The sequence below is a fragment of the Oncorhynchus gorbuscha genome, linkage group LG26, assembly GCF_021184085.1.
Source record: "Oncorhynchus gorbuscha isolate QuinsamMale2020 ecotype Even-year linkage group LG26, OgorEven_v1.0, whole genome shotgun sequence".
Classification (NCBI taxonomy): Eukaryota; Metazoa; Chordata; class Actinopteri; order Salmoniformes; family Salmonidae; genus Oncorhynchus; species Oncorhynchus gorbuscha.
This window is the reverse complement of record NC_060198.1, coordinates 43,719,777-43,736,103: the sequence shown is the minus strand read 5'-3', so window position 1 is coordinate 43,736,103 and position 16,327 is coordinate 43,719,777. Positions and strand designations below refer to the sequence as shown.

The 16,327-nt window shown below is 41.2% G+C and overlaps 2 long non-coding RNA genes and 1 pseudogene across 3 annotated transcripts; all 3 read right to left on the bottom strand.

Annotated features, from left to right (window-relative positions):
- Positions 1-337: 337 nt before the first annotated feature.
- Positions 338-4,569, bottom strand: LOC124016025. 2 transcript variants are annotated; one of them, XR_006835292.1, is made up of 3 exons: positions 3,884-4,569; positions 592-692; positions 338-478 (listed from the first exon to the last, which is right to left on the bottom strand). It is a non-coding gene; the product is annotated as an uncharacterized LOC124016025 (long non-coding RNA). The 2 variants fall into 2 exon arrangements; XR_006835291.1 differs by having other exon boundaries at positions 3,973-4,568.
- A 2,107-nt stretch (positions 4,570-6,676) lies between these two features.
- LOC124015395 lies at positions 6,677-12,835 on the bottom strand (annotated as a pseudogene).
- A 1,496-nt stretch (positions 12,836-14,331) lies between these two features.
- LOC124016024 lies at positions 14,332-15,058 on the bottom strand. Its single transcript, XR_006835290.1, has 2 exons — positions 14,940-15,058; positions 14,332-14,623 (listed from the first exon to the last, which is right to left on the bottom strand). It is a non-coding gene; the product is annotated as an uncharacterized LOC124016024 (long non-coding RNA).
- Positions 15,059-16,327: the final 1,269 nt, after the last annotated feature.

Genomic DNA, 16,327 nt, shown 5'->3' with positions numbered 1-16,327 from the left:
TAATGGTTATAATTTAGAGTAGTATGTGTCTACTCTCTCCTAGTGTTGGTCGGGCCATGGGATTTATGTTGACAGAGACTGGAGTTCAGAAATATTTCACAGACTCTCACAGTAAGAGAAGTGCTTGCTTAATCAGTTTTTGTACAGCGCAGCAGCCTCCTGTGTCACTGTGTCTATCTGGCACAATAATAAACAGCAGAGTCTTCAGTCTTCAAACTGTTCATCTGGAGATACACCTGCTGCTTGCTGTTGTCTCTGGAGATGGTGAACCGACCCTGAATAGACTGGGAGTAGTAAGTGCTGCCACCATCACTGCTGGTAATAGCTGAAACCCACTCCAGTCCTTTCCCAGGAGCCTGTCTGATCCAAGCATTCCAATTGTTGCCACCAAACCCAGAATATGTACAGGTCAGTTTGTGGGGATCTCCAGGCTTTTTAACCACTGATTCAGACTCCGTCAGTGTCTGACCCTGAACACCTTTGGAAATTAAATTACAAATAATCGGTCAATCTTTCTAGCAGTTCATAAAAATAAAAACACACATGAAAATGATGGTACATCCATTTTAGACACATAATATTGTCACTTACTTTTTACAGACAACACCATGAGTACTAAAGTCCAGGCAGTCCTCATTGTCCAGTATTAGTTAGTACAGGACTTGTAATGTTATAATGTCAGTCCAAGCTGCCTATAATGAGAAGACCAGAGTTGAGTCTCTGATTATAAATGGATGAATGGTAGAGATACTTTGCATAGACCACACTCTAGAGGCTTAAATAGAGACTGAGAGGGAGAGATCTTCTGCTCTATTCCTTGATTCTCTCTCCTCCCTGTGCTTTATTCTGCTCTCTGTAGTTCATATTTTCCATATGGGATGTTCACTCTAGATATGTTTTGTATTTTATGCAATGCTGAACAGCACAAAAACAAGAATATTTCCTTATGTGGGACAATACCATTAGTATTGAATTGGATTTATCTCTTAGTCCCCAATTCCAGAACAAATTCAAGAATGATTACAGTATTGTATAGACCCATTATTGCATGGAACTCCCTTCCATCTTATATTGCTCAAATGAAAAGCAAACCTGGTTTGAAAAAAGCAACACCTGCCGGCACAACGCCTCTCCCCTATTTGACCTAGATATTTTGTGTGTATGTACTGATAGGTTGGCTATATGTGCCTTTATGTGCCTTTTTTAAATGTGTGTAGTTCTGTCCTTGAGCTGTTCTGGTTTATTCATGTTCTGTATTATGTCATGTTTCATGTTTTGTGTGGTCTCAAGGGAGAGTAGTTGTTGCCTTCGCAACAGACCTGTGCAGACAATAGTTGTATGTTGTAGTTTATTTGATAATACCAACATTTAAAATACTGCAGAAAGTCAAATATAGTTTGTATAGAGTTATATTTCGGATGTTTCAACGAAAGGCAACTATTTCCTAAGGGTTCTAAGATGACATGGAATTGTTTTAAGATGTTTATACCATGGAACATTTAGCTATTTGTTTTAGAATTTTAGGACTCCTTTGGGAATCTACTGTAGCCCATAGAAATGCATTGAATAACACATCCATTAATGGCAAAAAAGACAGTAAAAAATAAATCATAAGGTTTTGAAGTGTCTGTCCTTTATCTTGGAGATATAAGAAACCTCAGGAAATAAATATATATATATATATAATATAATAATAATAATAATAAATAATATATGCCATTTAGCAGACGCTTTTATCCAAAGCGACTTACAGTCATGTGTGCATACATTCTACGTATGGGTGGTCCCGGGGATCGAACCCACTACCCTGGCGTTACAAGCGCCATGCTCTACCAACTGAGCTACAGAAGGACCATATATATATATATTGGACACATATTTTGGTCAAATTGATCATATTAGTTAGCCAAACCGTTTGGACGCTACAGACGTTTTCACGAAAATAACGATCCTAGGGATGTCTCATGTTCTGACAACATCACTTTGGCTCGGCCACCTTCTACCGCAGATGCAGAAGGCCGCCATAGTGTGGTGGATTGAGACGCAGCCCATACAAAAAGACAGGTCTAGCTTAAACTGACGGATTTCAATGGGGATTTTTTTATTATGTTACTTAGATTGACGCACCTGTGAGGGACATGAAATCACCTCAACATTAGAGTAGACCACTTTTGCAGCTTCTAGATGACTATCAAATATATTTTCATAAGGAATGAGACATAAGGTGATACGGGAACACTTGGCATTAAGTTATTATACATGTGTGGTGTTTTTGTGATTATTACAATAGCAACATGGTTGTTACCTACGACTTTGCATACTTTTTTTAGATAAAGATGCTCAAAACATAATAGCCTTTGAAGTGCATAAAATTGACATTTCATTCATGTACGGTATTCAGACCCCTTGACTTTTCCACATTTTGATACGTTACAGCAAAGAAAATCACTCATCAGTCTACAGACATTACCCCACAATGAATAAGCAAAAACAGGTTTGTAGAAATGTTTGCTAATTTATGAAAAATAAAACATTTAGTCAGTACTTTGTTGAAGCACCTTTGGCAGCAATTACAGCCTGCAGTCTTCTTGGGTATGACACTACAAGCTTGACAACCTGTATTTGGAGAGTTTCTCTGATTCTTCTCTGCAGAACTTCCCAAGCTCTGTCAGGTTGGATGGGGAGCATTGCTGCAGAGCTATTTCCAGGTCTCTCCAGAGACGTTAGATTGGGTTCAAGTCCGGAATCTGGCTGGGCCACTCAAGGACATTCAGAGACTTGTCCCGAAGCCACTCCTACATTGTCTTGGCTGTGCTTAGGGTCGTTGTCCCTTTGGAAGGTGAGCTTTCGCCCTAGTCTGAGGTCCTGAGTGCTCTTGAGTAGGTTTTCATCAAGGATCTCTCTGTACTTTGCTCCGTTCATCTTTGCCTCCATCCTGACTAGTCTGCTGCTGAAAAACATCCCCACATCATGATGCTGCCACCACCATGTTTCACCGTAGGGTTAGTGCCAGGTTTCCTCCAGATATCACGCTTATCATTCAGGACAAATATTTCAATCTTGGTTTCATCAGACCAATGAATCTTGTTTCTCATGTTCTGAGAGTCTTTAGGTGCCTTTTGGCAAACTCCAAGTGGGCTGTCGTGTGCCTTTTACTGAGAAGTCTGGCCACTTTACCCTAAAGCCCTGATAGGTGGAGTGCTGCATAGATGGTTGTCTTTCTATAAGGTTCTCCCATCTCCACAGAGGAACAAGAGCTCTGTCAGAGTAACCATCGGGTTCTTGGTCACCTCCCTGTCCAAGGCCGTTCTCCCTCGATTGCTCGATTTGGCCGGATGGCCAGCTCAACGAAGAGTCTTGGTGGTTCCAAACTTCTTTCATTTAAGAATGATGGAGTCCACTGTGTTCTTAGAGATCTTCAATGCTGCAGAAATATTTTTGTACCTTTCCTCAGATCTATGCCTCAACGCAATCCTGTTAGGAGCTCTACAGACAATTTCTTTGACCTCATGGCTTGGTTTTTGCTCTGACATGCACTGTCAACTGTAGGACCTTATATGGACAGGTGTGTGTCTTTCCAAATCATATCCAATCAATTTAATTTACCACAGTTGGACTCCAATAAAGATGTAGAAACATCTCAAGGATGATGAATGGAAACAGGGTGCACCTGAGCTCAATTTCGAGTCTCATAGAAAAGGGTCTGAATACTTGTGTTTTTTATTTTGAATAAATGTGCAATATTTTCTATAAACCTGTTTTCGCTTTGTCACTATGGGGTATTGTGTGTAGATTGATGAGGAAAACATGAATTTAATCAATTTTAGAATAAGGCTGTATCTTAACAAAATTGGAATACTTTCTTAATGCACTGTACACCTACTGCTTGCTGTTGTCTCTGGAGATGGTGAACCGACCATGAACTGACTGGGGGTAGCAGAACAACTACCACTGCTATTATAAGAAACTCACTCCAGTCCTTTTCCAGGAGCCTGTCTGATCCAAGCTGCATCAATATTTCATCCAAACCCATCATATGTACATGTCAGTTGGTTTTTCTCCAGGCGTTTTGACCACTGTTCCAGACTCAGTCAGTGTCTGACCATGAACCCCTGTGGAAATAAAATACCAAAAACTTTAGAGTGGAAACATTCATACACATGAACAGTGACATCTTTAAACAAGTTGATAGACACCGTTGTAGCAGATGATTTTGAAAGAATTCATGAAAATGATGAGACATTCATTTTAGTGGACAGAATATTGTCACTTACTTATTACAGACATCACCATGAGAACTAAACTTCAGACAGTCCACATTGTTAATGACCAGGTGTAAGTGTCTGATTATTAAGGGATGGAGGGGAAGGAGGCTTTGCATAAACAGCCGTCTAGAGGCTTAAATAGGAACTGAAAGGGGAGAAATCTGCTCTTTACCCTGATTCCCTTCCTCCCTGTCCTTCATTCGGCTCTCTGTTTTCATACTGTAATTAGAGCAGTAAAAATAAATGTATAGTCATACATGGTGTACGTGTCAGCATTCAGGGCTCAAACCACCCAGGTTATTTATTTTACCTTTATTTAACCAGGCAAGTCAGTTAGGGACAAATTCTTATTTTCAATGAAGGCCTAGGAACAGTGGGTTAACTGCCTCTTGTTGGGGAATAATCAGAATTGGTTGGTAACATAGGTAAGATGTTTTATATTCATCATATGCTTATGAGTTATTTCTCATTAGAATGTATTTTGTTGTACTATAGTGGTGGCCATTGGCAGTTATCTGTTCTATGTCAAGACTAAGTTGCATGGGCCGCAGAGAGGGGAGAGGTCAAGGTATCATCATGTGTAAACATATCTTTTGCTCCACTGTGTCTGTGTGCCAGTCACTCCCTACTTTTCCCATCGGGGAGAGGAGGATGGCAGTGTCTGGAATTATTCTATGCTCTCCGTGAGTTTGTCCAGGATTGGTTGTATTTAGAATTGGTTGTATCTAAATGACAATTTGATATATGCCTGTTGATATAGAGGGTTGGATTATGGTTCTAGGGTTTGAGTAAGGAGACAAAGCTGAACGATTTATTATGTCTATGCTGTCTGACTATGTGTGTTCTTTGCTATTAAATGATCTCAGTTGCAGTGTAGTGGGGCTCTCAGAGAATTCATTGATAGACACTGAATTTATCTGAGAGTCACAGGGTTATAATAGAGCTCATATAATTAAAGATGGACTTTTATAACTAACTCTGACTTGTGTTGAGGTTTGCGCTCATGATTTGGTAAATGGAGGAAAATTTCCACGACACTGTTCAGGGGCAGAACGACAGATTTGTACCTTGTCGGTTACTAATCCAACACTCTAACCTCTAGGCTACCCTGCCGCCCCAGGGACAAGTAAAGACAAGTATATGGTAAAGAAAGTGTTCTCTTTCCAGTCTTTTCGGTCCTCTGAAGCAGCGGGTGGTCAGCAGGTTGTCACTGTCAAAAACACTGTCCTTGGAGAGCAATTCTGAGGTAACCATTTTGTGCAGACTGAGCAAGCGTATATACGGTGAAAGAGAACTAGAACTGCCCGGTATCCTCCCTCCTTCACGGCCGCTACGAGGTAAAATAGAGCCCAGCAACCAGCATAGCAACGGACGCTTTGGTTCATTACATAATCCGGTGAGAATGTTGCAAGTTCTAGCAAGTGTCAACCAGTTTTTGTACAGTGCAGCCAGCCTCCTGTTACACTGAGTCTCTGGCACAATAATAAACAGCAGAGTCTTCAGTCTTCAGACTATTCATCTGGAGATACACCTGATGCTTGCTATTGTCTCTGGAGATGGTGAACCGACCCTGAACTGACTGCCACCATCACTGCTGGTAAAAGCTGCAACTCATTCTAGTTCTTTCTCAGGAGCCTTTCTGATCCAACAATTCCAAATGTGGCCACTTAATTCAGTATACATGCAGGTCAGTTTGTGTGATTCTCCAGGTTTTATAACTACAGATTCAGACTGAGTCAGACTGAGTCAGTGTCTCACCATGAACACCTGTGGAGATAAACCAACATAGAGATAATACCTGGACTAAAAACCTCACGTAACAATATGTTTACATAAAACTAGTCTTAAAGTGTTCACCTGTCAAACCCTACAATCATCAGTAGTAAATCAATATAATATTTCATCATGAATTGTCAGAAGTTATGGTGTGTCCCTGTTCTTCAGACTAGTCCGTTTCAGTTCCTCTCCTCCGCTCTGCAGTGAGATAAGTAGTAATGGATGAGGTCAGAATTTTGCAATGACCTCCTCCCAGGGTGGGAAGATCACACAGAGATCATATGGAGATTTAGAGATGGGGAACAGGTACATTTGACCTGAAAACTTAACTTATAGAGACAATGAGTTAATTTACATTTTAATAAAGGGGAATGGATTACAGTAAAATGATACCTTACTATAAAAAAACATTTAGTTCACCTAACCTAGCTCGGATACATAAAAACGAAGAGGGGAGCGTGATAATAATTCTTTGAGCAGATTTGATGGATGGAATGTCACTGCTAAGGAACTGTAGTAATACAGTAATTGTGATGAAAGTATACGTGTTTTAATTGATATACAACTTTGTATTGTAGTGTTTATACTCATTTGCATGTCATGGAGTATTTCTTCAGGTTCTGTGTCTGTTTGTATCACTGTGGGTAGCGAGCACAATAACACACAGCTGTGTCTTCAGTCTGCAGACTCTGTCCTGTTAAAGTCACTTTGCTGCTGGAAGTGTCTCTGGGGATTACTGAACTTGTTTTTCAGCTTATCACTATAAAATACAGTTGAAGATTGAGGTTACATACACCTTAGCCAAATACATTTAAACTAACAATTTCACAAATTCTGACATTTAATCCTAGTAAGAATTCTCTGTTTTAGGTCAGTTAAGATCACCACTTTATTTTAAGAATGTGAAAAATCATAATAGTAGTAGAGATAATTATTTATTTCAGCTCTTATTTCTTTCATCACATTCATCAGAAGTTTATGTAGCATTGCCTTTAAATTGTTTTACTTGAGTCAAATGTTTCGAGTAGCCTTCCACAAGCTTCCAACAATAAGTTGGGTGAATTTTGGCCCATTCCTCCTGACAGAGCTGGTGTAACTGAAACAGGTTTGTAAGGCCTCCTTGCTCGCACACGCTTTTTCAGTTCTGACCACACATTTTCTATGGGATTGAAGTGATGGCCACTCCAATACCTTGACTTTGTTGTCCTTAAGCCATTTTGCCACAACTTTGGAAGTATGCATTGTCCATTTGGAAGACCCATTTGCGACCAAGCTTTAACTTCCTGACTGATATCTTGAGATGTTGCTTCAATATATCCACATAATTTTCCCACCTCATGATGCCATCTATTTTGTGAAGTGCACCAGTCCCTCCTTCAGCAAAGCACCCCCACAACATGATACTGCCACCCCCGTGGTTTACATTTACATTACATTTAAGTCATTTAGCAGACGCTCTTATCCAGAGCGACTTACAAATTGGTGCATTCACCTTATGACATCCAGTGGAACAACCACTTTACAATAATGCATCTAAATATTTTAAGGGGGAGGGGGTGAGAAGGATCCTAGGTATTCCTTAAAGAGGTGGGGTTTCAGGTGTCTCTCTGGTTCACGGTTGGGATGGTGTTCTTCGTCTTGCAAGCCTCCCCCGATTTCCTCCAAACATAACAATGGTCACTTTGGCCAAACTTCTATTTTTGTTTAACTAGCCCAGAGGACATTTCTCCAAAAGTACGATCTTTGTCCCCATGTGCAGTTGCAAGCAGTAGTCTGGCTTTTTTATGGAGTTTTTGGAGCAGTGGCTTCTTCCTTGCTGAGCAGCCTTTCAGGTTATGTCGATATGGGACTCGTTTTACTATGGGGCTTGCAAACTATTACAGACTACAAAGGGAAGCACAGCTGCGAGCTGCCCAGTGACACGAGCCTACCAGACGAGCTAAATCACTTCTATGCTCGCTTCGAGGCAAGCAACACTGAGGCATGCATGAGAGCATCAGCTGTTCCGGACGGCTGTGTGATCACGCTCTCCGTATCCGACGTGAGTAAGACCTTTAAACAGGTCAACATACATAAGGCTGCGGGGCCAGAAGGATTACCAGGATGTCTGCTCCGGGCATGTGCTGACCAACTGGCAGGTGTCTTCACTGACATTTTAAACATGTCCCTGATTGAGTCTGTAATACCAACATGTTTAAAGCAGACCACCATAGTCCCTGTCCCCAAGAACACAAAGGCAACCTGCCTAAATGACTACAGACCTGTGGCACTCAAGTCCGTAGCCATGAAGTGCTTTGAAAGGTTGGTAATGGCTCACATCAATAACATTATCCCAGAAACCCTGTATCCACTCCAATTTGCATACCGCCCAAACAGATCCACAGATGATGCAATCTGTATTGCATTCCATACTTCCCTTTCACACCTGGACAAATGGAACACTAATGTGAGAATTTTATTAATTGACTACAGCTCAGCGTTCAGCACCATAGTACCCTCAAAGCTCATCACTAAGCTAAGGATCCTGGGACTAAACACCTCCCTCTGCAACTGGATCCTTACGGGCCGCCCCCAGGTGTTGAGAGTAGGTAGCAACACATCTGCCACGCTGATCCTCAACACTGGAGCTCCACAGGGGTGCGTGCTCAGTCTTCTCCTGTACTCCCTGTTCACCCATGACTGCATGGCCAGGCACAACTCCAACACCATCATTAAGTTTGCAGACGACACAACAGTGGTAGGCCTGATCACAGACAACGACGAGACAGCCTATAGGGAGGAGGTCAGAGACCTGGCCTTGTGGTGCCAGAATAACAACCTATCCCTCAACGTAGCCAAGACAAAGGAGATGATTGTGGACTACAGGAAAAGGAGGACCGAGCACGTCCCCATTCTCATCGACGGGGCTGTAGTGGACCAGGTTGACCGGTGTCCACATCAACAACAAAGTAGAATGATCCAAACACACCAAGACAGTCGAGAAGAGGGCACGTGTCCTGAGTTCCTCAAAAGGCTCTACAGCCGCGACATCGAGAGCATCCTCAATGGGGCGGCAGGGTAGCCTAGTGGTTAGAGCGTTGGACTAGTAACCGGAAGGTTGCAAGTTCAAACCCCCGAGCTGACAAGGTACAAATCTGTCATTCTGCTCCTGAACAGGAAGTTAACCCACTGTTCCTAGGCTGTCATTGACAATAAGAACTTGTTCTTAACTGACTTGCCTAGTTAAATAAAGGTATGGCAATTGCTTGACATCACTGGTGCTAAGCTGCCAGGACCTCTGCACCAGGCGGTGTCAGAGGAAGGCCCTAAAAATTGTCAAAGACCCCAGCCACCCCAGTCATAGACTGTTCTCTCTACATGGCAAGTGGTACCAGAGTGCCAAGTCTAACAGTTTGTACCCCCAAGCCATAAGACTCCTGAACAGGTAATCAAATGGCTACCCGGACTAATTGCATTGTGTGCCACCCCAAACACTATTTTTCACTGCTGCTCTCTGTTTTTATATATCCATAGTCACATTAATGTACATACTACCTCAATTGGGCCGACCAACCAGTGCTCCCGCACATTAGCTAACCGGGCTATCTGCATTGTGTCCCACCACCTACCACCCGCCAACCCCTCTTTTACGCTACTGCTACTCTCTGTTCATCATATATGCATAGTCACTTTAACCATATCTACATGTACATACTACCTCAATCAGCCTGACTAACCCGGTGTCTGTATTTCGCCTCGCTACTTTTATAGCCTCGCTTTTTACTGTTGTTTTATTTCTTTACTTACCTAACACCTTTTTTGCATTATTGGTTAGAGCCTGTAAGTAAGCATTTCACTGTAAGGTCTACACCTGTTGTATTCGGAGTACGTGACAAATAAACTTTGATTTGATTTGATAAAGATACTTTTGTGCCTGTTTCCTCCTGCATCTTCACAAGGTCCTTTGCTGTTGTTCTGGGATTGATATGCACTTTTTGCACCAATGTACGTTCATCTCTAGGAGACAGAATGAGTCTACTTCCTGATCGGTATGAACACTGCGTACTATTGTTTGTACAGATGAATGGAACGTGGTACCTTCAGGCTTTTGGAAATTGCTCCCAGGGATGAACCAGACATGTGGGTCTACAGTTTTTTGGGGGCTGATTTCTTTTGAATTTCCCATGATGTCAAGCAAAGAGGCACTGAGCTTGAAGGTAGGCCTTGAAATACATCCACGGGTACACCTCTATTTGACTCAAATGATGTCAATTAGCCCATCAGACACTTCCAAAACCATGTCTGGAATTTTCCAAGCTGTTTAAAGGCACAGTCAACTTAGTGTATGTAAACTTCTGACCCACTGGAATTGTGATACAGTGAATTATAGGTGAAATAATCGGTCTGCAAACAATTGTTGGAAAAATTACTTGTGTCATGCACAAAGTAGATGTCCTAAGAATTGCGTGGAGTGGTTGAAAAAAAGGTTTTAATGACTCCAACCTAAGTGTATGTAAACTTCCGACTTCAGATGTATGGTACTTCTGCCACATATATATCAACCCACTCCAATGCTTTTCCTGCAGGCTGTCGTACCCAACCTGTACAGTAGCTGGTGCAGGTTACTGAATACCCAGAGACCTGTCAGGAGAGGGTCAGAGGCTGTCCAGGCTGCAAGGTCATAGAGCCTGACTGTGTGAGTTCAGTCTGACAGAACACACCTATAAAACAACACAAACAAAACAAAAAATGTTGTTAATTACATCTCCAAAACTCTATTACTCCCTAGTACACCAAGGTTGATGTATCAGTCCCCCAAAACTCACAGGATACAGCAGCACCAACAGCAGAGACACAGCGAACATGGTTTGTAATGAAGCTGAACTGAAGGTAACTGCACTTCTGAACTCAGTGAAAGAGAGTGAGATATTCCTCTTTATACACAAGAGTGGGGAGTTGCTTCACATACAGTGAAAGAATTATAAAAAGGTGGAGGTGACTTGTATCATTGTGACATGTTATACACAGAAACAGTGTCAGAATGTAAGGACTGGTGTCCTCCAAGGATAAACTAGCTAGTATGAACTGTGAAGCTAGTATGCTAGTATGAACTGTGAATTACCTTGACCATTGACACCTCTTATAGAGCAAATAAGATATAGCACACCATGTTGTGTGAAATGTACAGAGGAATGATTTGAGCATTACTTTTGTGTTTTCACACTTGATTTATTATGTAGAAATATATTAATGGTACACCAGCATTTCTGGTTAGGGAAATACAATATGATTAAACTTGTTTCATTCTCATGGATATTATTCTACAGGTTTGGGGCTTGTTTGTATCACTGTGGTTTCAAGAACAGTAATAGGCAGCTATATCTTCAGTCTGCAGACTCTGTCCTATTAAAGTCATTGTGCCTCTCGAAATGTCTCTGGTCAAGCTGAACTTGTGTTTCAGTGAACCTTTGTAAGCTGTGCCTGCATCATGAAAGAAGTTCACAACCAGTGGTAAAGTACTACTTTAACACAATAGCAAAACAATTGACTAACAGAATGCCAAAACAACTGGTTAACACAATAGCAAAACAACTGGTTAACACAATAGCAAAACAATTGACTAACACAATAGCAAAACAATTGACTAACAGAATGCCAAAACAACTGGTTAACACAATAGCAAAACAACTGGTTAACACAATAGCAAAACAATTGACTAACACAATAGCAAAACAACTGACTACCATAAAGGCAAAACAACTGGTTACCATAAAGGCAAAACAACTGACTACCATAAAGGCAAAACAACTGGTTACCATAAAGGCAAAACAACTGGTTACCATAAAGGCAAAACAACTGGTTACCATAAAGGCAAAACAACTGACTAACACAATAGCAAAACAACTGACTACCATAAAGGCAAAACAACTGGTTAATAACACAATAGCAAAACAACTGGCTACCATTAAGGCAAAACAACTGGTTACCATAAAGGCAAAACAACTGACTACCATAAAGGCAAAACAACTGGTTACCATAAAGGCAAAACAACTGGTTACCATAAAGGCAAAACAACTGGTTACCATAAAGGCAAAACAACTGACTAACACAATAGCAAAACAACTGACTACCATAAAGGCAAAACAACTGGTTACCATAAAGGCAAAACAACTGGTTACCATAAAGGCAAAACAACTGGTTACCATAAAGGCAAAACAACTGACTAACACAATAGCAAAACAACTGACTACCATAAAGGCAAAACAACTGGTTAATAACACAATAGCAAAACAACTGGCTACCATTAAGGCAAAACAACTGGTTACCATAAAGGCAAAACAACTGACTACCATAAAGGCAAAACAACTGGTTACCATAAAGGCAAAACAACTGACTACCATTAAGGCAAAACAACTGGTTACCATAAAGGCAAAACAACTGGTTACCATAAAGGCAAAACAACTGGCTACCATTAAGGCAAAACAACGGGTTACCATAAAGGCAAAACAACTGACTACCATAAAGGCAAAACAACTGACTACCATAAAGGCAAAACAACTGGCTAACACAATAGCAAAACAACTGGCTACCATTAAGGCAAAACAACTGGTTACCATAAAGGCAAAACAACTGACTACCATAAAGGCAAAACAACTGGCTAACACAATAGCAAAACAACTGGCTACCACAATGGTAAAACTACTGCATTGACTCGATTCACAAATATACAATGTTTCTTCCCAATCTCTCCAGTGTTTAGTGTCCTGTATTTAAATAGACTTAAATCCCCCCCACTTACATGGCAGGAAGGCCATCCTTTGTTTGTTTGTTTGCAGGCCGTGTCTGTCTGGTTACTAACATGCCAGGACTGTGCAAAGCTGTCATCAAGGCAAAGGGTGGCTACTTTGAAGAATCTCAAATATAAAATATATTTTGATTTGTTTAACATTTTTCTGGTTACTACATGATTCCATGTGTCATTTCATAGCTTTGGTGTCTTCACTATTATGTAGAAAATAGTAAAAATAAAGAAAAATCCTTGAATGAGTAGGTGTTCTAAAAACGTTTAACCGGTAGTGTATGTTACACAGGTTGGTGGCACCTTAATTGGGGAGGAAAGGCTCATGGTAACGGCTGGAGCGGAATGAGTGGAATGGTATGAAACACATCAAACACATGTGTTTGATGCCGTTCCACTGATCCACTGGTATGTTGTCGTCATTAGATCATGGGATGTTTAGTATCTAGATTTAGATTCAGACTCAGATCGCTCCCTCCTGGTAGATACTTCTAACTTTAACTGTACACGGGAGGAGTGAGTTTTACTACAGGTCTGGTGCTGGTTTGTATCACTGTGGAGGCGAGCACAATAATACACAGCTGTCTCTTCAGTCTGCAGACTCTGTCCTGTTAAAAACAATATGTTGCTCGAAGTGATGCTGAACTTGCTTTTGAGTGAGTCTTTATAAGCTGTGCTTCCAAAATGGAACAATAGTAAAACTCCAGGAAGGAGAGGAATGACAGGTCAGATCAATCAAGGAGTCATATCATTATCACAGCAACACAGGTTGTACTGATCAGATTGCAATCAGGAAGTCACAGGAGGCAGCTGACAGCAGCAGGGTTGCAGGGAACATGGTTTGTGTTGAAGCTGAACTGGTGGGAGCAGCTCTTCTCTACGCTTAGAAAAAAAGGGTCTATCTAGAACCTAAAGGTGTTTGTTGGCTGTCTCCATGGGAGAATCCTTGGAAGAACCCTTTTTTGGTTCCATGTAGGACTATTTTCACAGAGGGTTCTAAAATGGAACCCAAAAGAGTTCTAATATGAGGACAGCTGAAGAATTATTTTGGAACTTTTTTTCTAAGAATGTAGGACAGACAGACAGAGCATTATATAACGGAGAGTGAGAGGAAGTGAGGGGTGAGATTATATTTGCATAATGAAGATAATCAGTATAAAAGCACTGGGAATATCAGTGCAAATGGTGGTCAAATATTTATAATGTGTCAGTTTCTAACACTACACTCTAGAATGGTTAAACATTGTTTTCTTATTATTGGTAATCCTATACTATATGTATAAAGTTATTATTGTAAAAACAAATATATGTTCTTATCCTACTGTAGTCCTATGTTATGACTAGTGACTGATACTACGTCTAATTCATACAGTCATCAGATCATATTAGGATTTATTTCATGTAAAGGCTAAGATCGTTCACTCCTGGTGGGTACATATAACTCCAACCGTTTATGGAGTAGGTGAGTTTTTGTACAGGTCTGGTGCTGGTTTGTATCACCGTGACCTCCGAGCACAATAATACACAGCTGTGTCCTCAGCCTGCAGACTGTTGATGTCTAAGTACAGTACATTACTACTGTCTCTGGAGATGGTGAATCTGCTCTTAAAAGAGGCTCCAGAGTCAATTGATCCACCACCCCAGATGATCCCAATCCACTCCAGTGTTTTCCCTGGCTGCTGTCGTATCCAACCTGTACCATAGTCTGTCAGGACATAGCCAGAGACTTGGCAAGATAGTTTCACTGACTTTCCAGGAGGTTTGAGTTGAGCAGGGGAGGAGGTCAAACTAATGCTGTGTAGATCTGAATGAGAGCAGAGTGAAGAGAGAGAGAGAGAGAGAGAGAGAGAGAGAGAGAGAGAGAGAGAGAGAGAGAGAGAGAGAGAGAGAGAGAGAGAGAGAGAGAGAGAGAGAGAGAGAGAGAGAGAGAGAGAGAGAGAGAGAGAGAGGAAACTTAACCTGACGAAAGAGAATACATGACTTTTTCCATATATCTATGTCTTATGTTTTTTTATTTAAACTCTACAAACCTATGGGCAAAAACAACCTTATTTACCAGATTTACTCTACAATCTTGTTTTGTACTCTGTATTTGACGATATTAAAATGACCCCACTTACCTGGTAGGAAGGACAGGAGGAGGAGAGATGTAAGAAACATGTTTCTCTGTTGAATGGCAGACAGTGTCTGTCTGGGTACTGGCAGACAGGGTGGTTAAAGTGATGAAAGTTGTGTCTGTGTGTGGCTGCCCCTCAGAGCTGGGTATATAGCAGAGGAGATTATTTGCATATTAGACAAAAGTCAAAATTGAGGATCTAGGAAATATGCTGTACAGCTTTCCATGCACACATACACGACTACCTCTACCATGCTAGAGGTAGGAAACTACTGGAAGTGATCAACATCAGATACTACCTACGCTACAGTGATCATGGAGGATTTAGGCTTTTTTCCCCACAGGGACCAGACTGAGAGAGTATTAATGAAGTACCTATCTAGTTTGTCAAAAGATAGCAGATCAAACCACCACCTACCCACAGCAGCACTACTTTAGATTGCATGGTCAGATGTTCTCGGTCAGATAGTTAGTTAGCTCAATGTATCATTCACCACAGAGATTTAGAGCAGATTTTGTGCCTGCGGAGAGAGTCTCATTTCATACAAGCACATTTCCGTCCATGTTCCTTCTCCTCGCCGCATCTCCTCGATTCCCTTTGGCCTTAGAAAAAATGCCAGAACGACCCACTTTGTGTACGTTGTCAAATGTTGCTTTGTTATTAAATGAAATGCATTATTACAATTCAGAGGTTGTTGTTTAAGCGTTGTGAACATGTTCTATATGTAATGTAATATGTTGGGTGTGCAGGCTTTTACACAAACACATCTGATATTGACAGTCTAGGCCCTTATGCAGTGTCGCCTCTAGCCTTCTTGGGACCCTAAGCCAAATATGGTGGTCACCCCCCCTTGCCATGACTTTTGACATGTTTATATGATATCTGTATGATAGTGACTTAAAAAATCAACGGGGTCACCTTGGGGATCAGGGACCCTTTGCTCTTGCCCTGTGCCCAGTCAGTCATTTGGTTCTGATAGCTGGTTAGATTACCTTACCTAGCAATCAAAATAATGGTAGCTGACATGGGCTTATTGAGTTACTGACATAACAATTGGAAAACTGCTGATGCCCTACCAAATGTCTTTTTAAATTGGTTGGGCACCCCCTAGCGGTCGCAGTCTGCGTATAGGAAACGCCGATAAGGTGTCCTTATCATTAGCTTATTTAATTTAGATGTGTTAGATCAGGTGAAAATCCTGGTCATTGTGAAAGATGACTCCTACACATGATGACCTGTGCATGTTTATTGTCTTATTTTTCTAACCTTCCTCAAAAGAATATCAAGAAAAACTCAAGGCCCTATTCATGAAGCATAGGCAGTGTTTCTAAGGTAAAGACATCTCATATTAAAGCATACGGTTGTTTACCCCAGCTGTTTACAGAGGAGGG